General features: G+C 42.1%; 1 non-coding gene across 1 annotated transcript; it reads left to right on the forward strand.

The window, feature by feature from the left end:
• Nucleotides 1–1,239: 1,239 nt before the first annotated feature.
• On the forward strand, nt 1,240–1,346 carry LOC145090914 (small nucleolar RNA R71). Its single transcript, XR_013701836.1, has one exon. It is a non-coding gene; the product is annotated as a small nucleolar RNA R71 (small nucleolar RNA).
• Nucleotides 1,347–12,981: the final 11,635 nt, after the last annotated feature.

The following is a 12,981-nucleotide window of genomic DNA, read 5'->3' on the forward strand; positions in this document are numbered from 1 at the left end:
GAAAAAGGCATCATATTGATGCTTGCCCCCGAGTCAGCTAATGCTCGGGTGAAGACTTCATTACCAAATTGGCACGGAATCACAATATTTCCTGGATCACCCTTCTTTTCAGGTAGCTCACTCATCAATACTTCTGCGACTTCAGCCAAATCCTTCCTAGCAGCAAAAAGGCCCTTAAGCAAGTTGAAGTATTTAGGTGTTTGGAGTATTGTTTCCACAAATGGCACATTAACTTGTAGAGCGTTAACATGATTCATGAAGGTTCTGTATGCTTCTACTTTTTCTGCAGGCATGGATTTGATTGGGTATGGCAGCGGAGGATTATAAGGTTTCAAAGAACGGACAGGTGTTTCAATTGCGCATGGACTCGTCGAGTCCAATGGAGTGACTCGGCGAGTCGGGTCAGGTTTTGCTGGGTCTGATTCTTCTACCTTTTCTTCCTTCTTCTTGGAGATCCTTAGTGATTCTGTAAATGTTCCTTCACTACTGGAGGTTATCACACTTACATTCTCCATTCTTGGATTGGGTTCGGTGTTGCTCGGAAGTTGGCCCGGTCTTCTTTCATTCACTTGATGTGCAAGTTGTCCCAGCTGTTTGTTAATGTTGAGAATGGATGCTTGCTGATTCCTCAACATGTTTCTGGTTTCTTGCATTGCTACATCGTGATCATTGTGTCTTTTCTCTGACGCGGTTATGAATCTTGTGAGCATATCTTCTAAATTTGCCTTCTTTTCCATCACCGGCTATTCCTTTTGATAAAATCCCCTCTCCTTCTGTTTGTATTTCTCCTCCTTAGCCTTTTTATATTCTTCGTATGCGTGCCATTCCTTCTTCGGTTTCCTCCAATCTTCGTCGTATCTATCGCCACTAGAATAAAATACTTGAGCCTTTTTATTTCCGTTTTCGTCTCGATCACAATCCTTGGTGAGGTGGGGGCCGCCACAATTTTCACATCCTACCCTAATAGCATGGATTGTTTGATCCATTTTTGTCATTCTTCGGTCTAGGCTATCGAGCTTGGCTATTACCACCGCCATGCTATCATGCACCGAGTTCACTGCTCCACGACTCACTTCATTCCTCGGATTGTGGTATTCTCTAGAATGCTTGGAGAATTCTTCAATTAATTCTTTTATTTCCGGAGGCGGCTTTCTGGTGAGCGGTCCTTGTGAATCGAGTAGTTGCCTTGTGGTGACATTAACTCCATCATAAAAGATGGAGACCTCTTGTTGGCTATTAAGGTCATGGTGTGGGCAATTTCTAAGTAGGCTCTTGTACCTCTCCCAAGCTTCATAAAGAGATTCTCCGGGTTGTTGCTCGAAGTTGGCAATGGCTTTCTTTAGCTTGGCTATCTTGGAAGGTGGGCAGAAATGGTCTATGAACTCTTCTTTCATCTTGGCCCATGTGGTGACCGATCCGGGAGGAAGTGACTTTAACCAATGCTTTGCAGCTCCTTTAAATGTGACAGGAAGCATGCGAAGAAGTTGGATCTCACGAGGCACATTGGGTACATTGAAGTAATCAGCCACATCATTTACTTCATCCAAGTGCTTATAGGCGTCTTCGTGATCTCTCCCGTGAAAAGGAATCTCCTTGAGTTGAGCGAGAATATGGCCTTTTAGCTCAAAAGTAGCGGTTGTGGGAATTACGGGTTGCACAAGTCCCGAGCCGATGTCATCACGCATCCTCTTCTTCCATTCCCCCATGGGGATTTCGTCAATATTAGCCATAGCGGTGGCGACATCGTCTTCAAATTCGGATATGTGCTCGTATGTGGGTTCGTTTTCTTCCTCGGTCTCGTACTCAGTGTCTTTTTGAATCGGGTCTTCGATTGTCAACGAGGCACTGGGTGCTCTTGATTTCCTGCTCCTTTTCTTGCTAAAAACGGATTTGAGGTTTTTGAGTGGTGAGTTCTTTGAAGAAGCGGATTCTCCAACGGTTTTGCCTTTGTTCCTTCTTAATGCGGTTTCCGGATCTTCAAGAGGGGGAACCAGAGGTGTATCAGATCCTCGGGTCATGAAACAACTGCAAACAAAACAGAAAACACATAAAAAGAACAAAAAAAATTAAAGTTGATTTAGCGTCGTACTCGCCGAGTCTGGGCGAATGCACTCGGCGAGTCCAAGGTAAAATCAGGTTTTTTTTTTTTTTTTTTTACTACCTAAAAACATAAACAGAAATTAACTTTGTGTAAGATAAATCTCACACAAAGGATCGATTGAATCAGATTTTTAATGCTAATTTTAGAACCGTTCCCCGGCAACGACGCCAAAAACTTGATGTGTGTAAAACTCACTTAGTTTTAAACCTACTTTTAATTATCAAATAACACACAAAAGGCATTGAACCTATCAAATGTGGTATAGCTAAATAAGCAGGGTATCGAACACAGGGAACGGAAAATTAAATTAAAAACTAATTCTATCTAAGTTAATTAAGAAATAGGGGTTTTTCTCTAGTTTTACAAGACTAGAAACTTACTAACTATTACTAATTTGAGACTAGAAAATAACGACTTAACTAGATTCAATAATTGGAAAGGAACTTCTGTTTAGTTCAACTTGGTTAACTCTATGGTTGATTTCAAGGTAATAGTGCAATGGATTAATTCTTTCGTTGGTTACCGATTCAAGTGATTAGGTTCATGTTCACTACTCTAATCCTTAGCGAATGAACTAACTCAAACAGTGGCCAATTGTCTAATTTAATTATATTCACTAGATTTATTATTCGGGTTAAGTTAGACTTGCAATAGCTAATTCATTTATTATTTTTAATTAACCTCTTGTTTGATGGTCGTCTTACAAGCTTGCACATGAATTTACTCAATTTTCTTATTAATTCTAGTTTCACCAAGTTGGAATTAATCCTACCAATCAATCAAACCATATTATCAACTTTGTATCCCCAAACAGAAGTCTAAAGGTTTTAGTTCATAATTAAAGTAAATAACAGCAAACAAACAAAGTCAAGTTGCTTAATCATAATGATAAAACAAAAGAATAAGTGGAATGATGAAATTTTGCCCTAATTACTCCCCGGAATTGAATTCTAGCTTTCTTCGTCGACTTCTAGGGTTTTTCTGGCTTCTCAATCGTAGCAAAGCACTTCTGAATCGTCCCAGAACTCCCTCTAATCGATCTGTGGAATTGGTGACTCGATGAGTCCCTCTCACATTCCCCATATTGCGATAACTATCTGGAATCCCGAGTCATTATCTTTCTGATTCTTCGACTGGACTCGCCGAGTAGTCTATCTGACTCGCCGAGTAGGTGCCATTTTTAGTGTTTTTCTTCTTTATTCCATTCTCGAGCTCCTAACCGCTTCTCCTGCTTCCTTTTGCTTCCGAGCTTCATCTTTGGACTGAAAAAGATAATTTAACACTTTTAAGTACCTTTTGTCCATAATATGTGATAATTTAGCTAATATATGAATAAAAACTATACTTAATACACACTAAATATGCACATATCAATGAGTTTGCCACAAACTCACGAATGTCTCTCCTAAAAACGCTCAGATATAGACTCATACGTTCCTGCTCAGTCGACACGTGCTCATGGCAGAACATCGCCCTCTCGTGAAACCTCCGTGTAATCTCTGTAACCGACTCAGTACCCTGCTTAAGGGTTAGAAACTCCTGTTCCAACCACTCCCTCTCCACCTAGGGAACGTACTCATCTAGGAACATAGCAGTGAACCTCTCCCAGGTTACTGCAACAAGCTCAGCAGGGGTGTAGTGTGCTGTCACAAACTCCACCAGTCCTTCGCTCCCAAGCGAAGCTGGTTCAGCGCAAACCGATCTCTCAGATGCTCCGGACAGGAACATGTGTAGAAGCACCCCTCTATGTCAGAAACCCACCTCATCGCGGCTATCGGATCCTGAGTTCCATCAGTTTCTGGTAGCTTCGTGTTGCTGAACTCCCGATAAAACAACGAGTAACCCCCTTGCGGCCTAGCAGCAGCAACGGTCGCAGTGGCTGCAACAATAGTAGCATCAGAAAGAGCAGCATACCGCTCATCAAAAGTTTCAATCAAAATTGTCTTAGTAGACCCGAACATCTCTGGAATCTCAGCCCTGATGTCCGCAACCACCTCCTCGTGGATGATCCTACAGATCTCCTCTCACTCTTCCCATTGAACTCTGGTGTTTGGCGCGTCCCAACCATGATTTCCCTCTGAAATACAACATAGGAATATTAGGGACCCACTCGAATATAATCACACTCGATAACTCCACCCCACTGGTTCCTTAGCGCCCTAAGGATTCTTACTTGGACTGCGCACCAACCTGTTATCTTCAGTAGTACGGGCCCAATACTACCATCCATACCGCATCGGCATTCATCCCAAGTCCTCCGCCTTGAGCCCCAAACCCCAAGTGCTCTACTCTTACCATCATGTGCTACTCGCTAGCAATTCTCTCATAAGCACCTCGCTGCTACCTAAACACTCTTAAGCATTTCTAGCAGCAAAACCCTAGACTAAGGCATCTATATCAGGCCACTCTAGTCCTAATAAGAATACCTAGTATACTCTATCATGCATATCGTAATTCATCATATAGCATAACATAGCATGTCTGATAACACTTATTATGAGAGTATTTTGGGAAATCACCGTTCGGACGCTAGCTGATCGTACACACGGCACTGCTCCGTTTGTCTCAAAACCCTTTTTCTCTTTTTCAAAAATTTTACTTTATTATTAAAAATTTCATCAATCCCCAGTTTGAGTTCAGATACGCCCGAAGATGTATCTGAATCCATCAAACCAAGGCTCTGATACCAACTTGTAACATCGTAAAAATTTGAACAATTTTTCACTTTTGAAAAACCATGAAATATAGTTTGCATTCATAAATAAAAACATTGTATCAATATTGTATCAGTACAAAACCTCAAGATCAAAATGTTTAAACTCCAATGTGCGTGTGTACGAGTCATGTCGGCGCCTTCCCACAATCATCGCTAGTACCTGAAACACATAACACATAACACTGTAAGCATAAATGCTTAGTGAATTCCCCAAAATACCACATATTGCACATACGCCTTTCCAGGCCATAGGACCTTCCGATCCAAGTGTCTTAGGGGATTTCCATCCCAGACCCTGTTGACCTTCTGGTCCGTATCATCTTGACCTTCCGGCCCACATCATGCTCATATCACATAACATATCACATATAACTTACATCCCATATACATCATACACATAAGACCCTTCGGTCACATACAATTACCCCATCGAGTAAGGCATAGTGAGAAGACTCACCTTAGACGTCTCGTAAATCTCTGACTCGGTAGAAGTATTGCCTAGCCTCCGCCTATTCACACAAAGTAAATACCCTCAGAAACATAACACTCGAGGCTAGACTCGACTCTCTGTTGTCACCCTCAGAAGGGTAAAAGACTATTTTACCCTCCTCTTGACTCAAGGACCCCATTGTTGACCAAACCCTAAAAGTCAACAAAAGTCAACAAAAGTCAACGGTCAAATTTTACCCAACTCGTCGAGTGCACTCCGGTGACTCGGCGAGTACACACATGACCACTAACTCTCTGTCCCGCTTGGTACGTCGAGTCCTACCCTATCCTCGACGAGTCACTACCGGCATGAATCGCGGGGCTACCCCGACTCAACTCGCCGAGTCTCAAGAACAACTCGGCGAGTATCGCCTTGAAGTCCAGTCTTTTAACCCCCTTCTGACTCACTGAGTTATCCCCTAACTCGGCAAGTCTAATCACTGAGTCATTTGTGTGGACCTTAACCCTACTCGCCAAGTCTCAAGAACAACTCGGAGAGTTCATGCCATGCACAGACTCTATTGACCTCCTGTGGTCAGATCTGTGCCCCTAATCCATAGATCTGGCCTTCCCAAGCATAAATGTCACGTAAAGTCTGAATCTTGATGCTTATAACTCAACCAATAGGCATCAAATGGTGATTTTCTCCCAAATACCTTAACCCAAGGTCATGACCTCCATTGTTCTTCATAAAGCTTGAAGGATAAGGCTCTCTGGACCACTATGGGTCCAAGTACGAAGCCTCAGCTCCAGAAGGGACTATTTGGACCTCAAATCAACTTAGTCAAGGGTACAAGAAACCCTAAAACCACATATCCTTCCCAAAACAGAAGAAGAGTCGAAATAATACCTCAAATGAATGATCTTAGCTTTTAGTCCTTAGAATAGCAACCTCCTTTGCATTCCCTTGGCTAGAACCTCCTTCTTCTTACTAAATGACATCACAAAGATCAACAATGGTCACGCCTTGCTTCTCAAACGATCTGAGACTCTCTCTGGGGAGGAGGGGGGATAGAAGCTGCAATGGACGGCCATAAGGGCCTTTAAATAGGTCCCAAGCCCTAGAAATTAGGGCTTCACCAAACAGCATGGACTCGCCGAGTCCACGAATGGACTCGCCGAGTCTGGACATGAACTAGAATGAACATTCGCATCCCTACTCGGCGAGTCTTGGCACCAACTCGCCGAGTTCCTCCACAAACTCTAAAAATTAAATGAATAAATAATATACCTGGGAATCCGGATGTTACATTAATTCATGAAATGCTCTCATCATATATGTAATTGATAATCACTACTGTCATTATCCCTATGAACTTTCAGTAAAGGATGCCTCCCCACAAGCGCCCGAACAGAGGCAGTCCTACAGCTCAAACTCCACCTCCACCACCCCTTCCTCCACATATTGATCTTGTGATATTCCAAATAGCTGTAACCGCAGCTATAACGGCCGCTATGGCCCAAATGAATTCCGGCGATCCTAGTGGAGCTGGAATGGGCACCAACTCCAGATATGGTGAAATTCCCCCACGTGCATAGGGATGTACTTATAAAGATTTCATGAGCTGTAAACCAACATTTTTCAATGGCACCGGAGGAATCCTTGCTTTGTCCCAATGGATCGAAAGAGCCGAAGCCGTTTTCGAAATGTGCTCATGCCCCGAAGAGAGCAAAATCAAGTTCGCTGCTGCCACCTTCACTGAAAGGGCCCTGACATGGTGGAATGGCCATGTCAATTCACTCTCCTTAGTAACAGCCAATGCCATGGGCTGGGATACACTAAAGGACCTACTAAGAAAGGAGTATTGCCCTAGATGTGAGGTTCAGAAGTTTAAGGAGGAACTCTGGAACCTCAAGATGAAGGGGACAGATATAGTGGCTTATACGGCCAGGTTCTGCAACCTGGTGGCTATGTGCCCTAACATGATCCCTTATGAGAGCAAGAAAATCGAACGATACATCTAGGGTTTAGTTCCCCCGTATCATGGAAACGTTCTATCTTCACATCCTGCAACCTTTGACAGCGCCAAGGAATTGGCCTACAGGTTGATTGATCATGAAACTCCTTCCACTCCAGCAATAACAACCACAACTGCCATAACACCACCCAAATCAACTGACAAAAAGAGGAAGCGTTGGGATCAGAAGAAGGGCAATAAAACTCAAACCTCCTCCAAACACCAAAAAATCGTGACTGTCAATGCTGCCACCACTCCTACTACCCCTGTACCAGCAAAAACCTATGTTAGGAACCTTCCCAAGTGCCCCAAGTTTCCCTTCCATCACCATGGCCCCTGCCGTGAATTGCACTGCACCAACTGCGGCCGGAAGGGCCATACCGTCCGGTTTTGCAGATCCCAACCCAAACCCATTTCTCAAGTCTTTGGCTCGGGAGTGAACCAGGCCTGCTATGGCTATGGTGAAGTTGGCCATTTCAATAAAAAATGTCCGAAGGCCGGGAATACAAGCCAGAAAATGAAAGATCTAAAAGACTTCCCCGTTGTATGCGATTTTCCTGACGTCTTTCCAGAAGAACTCCCAGGTTTACCTCCCAAACTTCAGGTTGAGTTCAGAATCGACCTAATCCCAGGAGCTACCCCCGTAGCTAAATCGCCTTATCGTCTAGCACCTGCTGAAATGCAAGAAATGTCCGGTCAACTTAACGAACTGCTCAGCAAGGGCTTTATAAGACCAAGCTTCTCACCCTGGGGAGCACCGGTCCTGTTCGTAAAGAAGAAGGAAATATCATTCCGTATGTGCATCAACTACAGAGAGCTCAACAAACTGATGGTCAAAAATCGCTACCCTCTTCCCCGTATAGACGACCTATTCGACCAACTGCAAGGGGCGAGTTATTTTTCCAAGATTGATCTTAGGTCTGGGTATCACCAGTTACGAGTGCTTGAGGAAGATGTTCCGAAAACAGCCTTCCGAACTCATTATGGAGACTACGAGTTCGTAGTGATTACCTTTGGACTGACTAATGCACCCACAGTATTTATGGATTTGATGAATAGGGTGTGTCATCCTTACTTAGATTAGTTCGTCATTGTCTTTATTTATGACATACTTTTCTACTCTCGGAGTGAGGAAGAACATAGCAATCATCTACGACGAGTCCTAGAAACCCTACGATCGGAGAAGTTATACGTGAAGTTCTCCAAGTGCGAATTTTGGATTCGAAAAGTCGAATTCTTAGGACACGTGGTTAGTGAGGAAGGAATCCACGTGGACCCATATATGGTTAGAGCTGTTGAGAACTAGTCAGCACCGAATACGCCTACATAAATTCATCCATTTCTAGGCCTCGCTGGCTACTACCGAAGATTCATTCAGAACTTCTTTTGGATTGCAAAACCCCTCACTACATTGACTCAGAAAGGCGTGACATTTGACTGGGGAGAGAAATAGGAGAAGGCATTCCAAACCCTGAAGCGAGCCCTATGCACCGTACCGGTATTGTCCCTTCCCTAAGGGACAGATGATTTCATGGTGTACTGCGATGCATCAAACCAAGGGCTGAGTTGTGTCCGGATGCAACGAGGTAAGGTTATCGCTTATGCCTCGAGACAACTGAAGACACACGAGATCAACTACACCACGCACGACCTCAAGTTAGGAGCGGTCGTATTCGCTCTAAAGATCTGGAGACATTACCTGTATGGTACGAAGAGCACAATATACACTGACCACAAAAGCCTCCAACACATACTGAACCAGAAGGAGCTCAATACGAGACAACGACGGTGGGTCGAACTACTCAATGATTACGACTACGAGATTCGTTATCACCCGGGTAAAGCCAATGTAGTAGCAGACACCCTTAGCAAAAAAGAGTATTATGGTTGAAGGGTCAAGTTGTTAACAATGACTATCCATTTGCATCTATCCACACAGATTATGGAGGCTCAGCTCGAAGCTTTAAAGCCTGAGAATGTGGAGGGAGAATCCTTACGTGGAATGGATACGAACTTGGAGGTCAAGGGTGACGGAGCCTATTATCTCATGGACCGAATCTGGATGCCGCATCACGGTGGTTTCAGAGACTTGGTCATGAAGGAAGCACACAACACTCGATATTCCATTCACCCAGGTTCAGATAAGATGTATATGGATCTCAAAAAGTTATACTGGTGGCCTAATATGAAAGCAGAGATTGCTACCTTCGTGAGTAAATGCCTTACCTGCGCGAAGGTCAAGGTCGAATACTAGAAGCCATCAGGTCTTCTACAGCAACTGGAGATACCGGAGTGGAAGTGGGAGCGGATCACTATGGATTTCATAACTAAGCTACCCAGGAAAACAGGTGGGCTGGATACCATATGAGTCATCGTCAACAGATTGACCAACTCCGCACACTTCCTACCTATCGATATTTTGTACAAATTCGTGAAAGTCTCTCCCTGGAAGGGCATGATACGCTTTGGGAAGCATGGAAAGCTGAATCGAACATACATAGGGCCTTTTGAGATTCTCACCAGAATCGGCCCCGTAGCTTACAAACTTAATCTACCCCGCGAGCTTAGTAACATACACTCTACCTTCCACCTCTCAAACCTGAAAAAGTGCTTATCTGATGAAACCCTAGTGATCCCACTAGACGAGATCGAGATCGACGAAAGCCTCAACTTTGTGGAAGAACCTTTGGAAATCATGGATCGGGAGGTCAAACGAACGAAACTAAGCCGCATTCCAATTGTGAAAGTTCGATGAAACGTCACGCGAGGGCCAGAATTCACTTGGGAACGCGAGGATCAAATGAAGCTTAAGTATCCCCATCCTTTCACTTAGTTATCTTGTAATAACATTGTTGTTCGAACTCTAATTTCGGGACGAAATTCCCTCTAACGGGGGGATGATTTGACAACCCGGAACTATTCCGTCACCGTAAGCCGTTTTCCGTTAATAAAACTCGTTCTTATATAACTTTTCCATTAATATTATGAATCAAACAAATAAATATTTGCACTTTTACTATAACTTAACAAGGATCGGAATAAATCAAGACTGCGGGAAGCACCCTAAATATCATTTTAAGAAGTTTTAGTTACAAACGAATTAAAATACGACCATTTAATCGGGTGCGACCATAAGCCCCGTTTAACGTCGGTATCGGGTAAAATTCCACTGGGCCACAAACACAACCCTATATAAGGGTTGAGTGGTCACCAAGTTAGAACTTTTACCACTCAAATCCCTCTCTCTCTACTCTCTCTTTTCAAGGCCCGATCCTCCCGAAATCCGCTAGTTCCCGCTCCAAACTGTAGGTACACTTACCCTAGCATGTTCTACAACCCATGGCATGTAATTATAGCTCAAAAATCGTCCAAGAAGGCCAAGATTAAGGAGTTTACAGCCCAAGAACACTCTAGGGTCTTAAACCCCTAAAAATGTGCGAAGTTGGTCCCAAATCCCTTCCTTAAGCTTAGAGGCTAATTTAGAATATACCATAGAAGTGTTTTAACCATTTAATCTTGTGTTTAGAGGCTTAAAAGAGGGTTTTTAGAGCCCAAGAATATCCTTAGACTGTAAACTCCCTTAAACCATGCAAAATGAGCCTTTAACCCCCTAATTAGCCTTATACCTTCACCTAGAAACACATAGGAGTGAACAAATGACTCAAAATCGAAGTTTAAGGGGTGTCCAAGAGTTAACGGCTGTAAACCATGGGGTGGTCCTAGGACCGCAAACTCCAAGGGAGTGCTCTTTTCGAACCTTAAACACCCCTCAAGCCTTGTATATTGCCTTGGAATCACTTCTAGAGCCACAAGAGACTTGAAAACACACCAATACACTCCTCCCATGAATTTACGACTGTAAACTCATGGGGGAGGTGGTCCCTCAGTCTTTACATGGAGCTTTTATTCACCTAAGGTGAGTTTGTGAGGAGTAAACTCCATAGTGAGGCCTAAAACTCCTTCCTTGCAACCCAATAGCCTTCTAGCACTTAACCATAGAGCTTTTATTCACATTAGGATGTCTATATGTGTTTAATTAGTGTTTAAATCACTAATTACTTTTAAACATATGTATTCATATGTTACTAGGGTCATAAAGTGTGTACAAGTCTTTACTTGGCACCAAACACTCAACCGACACTTCCACCCGATCTACTCGCTTCAGGTGAGTTCATACCCCTTACTTAACTTTTTTAATTGTTTTTACATGTTTTAGGGGGAAGATACAAGTAAATGAAACAAATTCTAGTTCCTAATCATATGTGATTTATAACTTACAACCAAAAAGAATTTTTCTATACTTTTAGCTATTTGTCAATAAAACTATTTTAAATATTCATCAAACGCACTTTTCTAATCTAATTTGTTGTTAAACTATTTTCAAGTTGTATTTAAATTACTCTTCTTTTAAACTATATCGACATCAATATATTTATATAAACAAGACTTGAAGGACTTAGGACCGATAGCTCACCTTATTTCCTGTTCTTGTTTGATTGTGGTCTTAGGGTATATTGTTATCCGTCCGACTGTCATTGATTTCTTACTTATATATCATATATATTGTGTTTGATATGAATGTCTTCATCTCATATAATACCTTTGCATATCAAAGGCATGCGACTCTACACTTTATATAACTATATAGGTATAGTTAATCCTACTGCTTGTTACCTCTATCACTATGATACCCACTATAATTACTACCAATACGAGTTAAGACACATTTAAGAAAACACTCACTATACTATACTATAAGTTACTATACTATAATACAAGAGAATGTACTAATCCAGAATATAACAAACTATTCCTCTATACGACACTCTACTATGTATATACCATGTAACCAGGGCTTCCCAAAAGGAAAGCAACACTACATGTATAGATCTATACAGGACGGACGCTATTACATCTGAACTGTTATTTACAGTCCGAGCCAACTAGGCCCAGGGATGGCACTACATCACTACACTACGGATCACCGGGAAGGTCATCGGACCCTCTATAATCACTCAGTTTAGTTACATGAGAAATCATATCCATATCCAAATTAAAACACTAAGAATTAAAGTCTAAGCTAATTCCCGAAGTAAATGAACATACATTGAAGTTACAACACTACTACAGTAAATCCGCAATACTTTTACTCAGCTACGCTACTTGTATGAAACATACTACCTTATTTTAGCATTGATAGTCTCAATAAAAATACTTTTACACACTCAATGGATTTAACTTACACATCTAAAACTGGAAAATATAGGATTTTCTTGGGATTTCTACTACTCTCAACATTTATTTCAGCTTTTATATTACTTGATTGTAAACACTTTTATACAAGAAATGACATTAAAATCCTATGAACTCACCAGCTTTATGCTGATACTCGTTTTCAAAATAACTTATATCCTTAGGTCAAATATAGATAGGTACTGGTGCAGCTTTTGGGAAGATGGAGCATATATAAGACTCATCTTTTATTTTTGTTATACTTTTGGTGTCTATCAACTATACAGAACACGTTTGTATCTAAAATCACTATATTAATGAAATGGTTGTTTTCACTTGTTTTTACTATTATGCAATTGTTATGATACTGCACATGACGTCCTCCACCCCAGAACGTATTCCGCCGTTCTCGATTTTGGGGTGTGACAGATTGGTATCGGAGCATTGTTTATAGTAAATCAAGTATATCAACCCATAAAAGATAT

Source organism: Lactuca serriola, chromosome 2 (genome assembly GCF_051521515.1).
Source record: "Lactuca serriola cultivar US96UC23 chromosome 2, Lser_US96UC23_V15, whole genome shotgun sequence".
NCBI classification, from domain to species: Eukaryota; Viridiplantae; Streptophyta; class Magnoliopsida; order Asterales; family Asteraceae; genus Lactuca; species Lactuca serriola.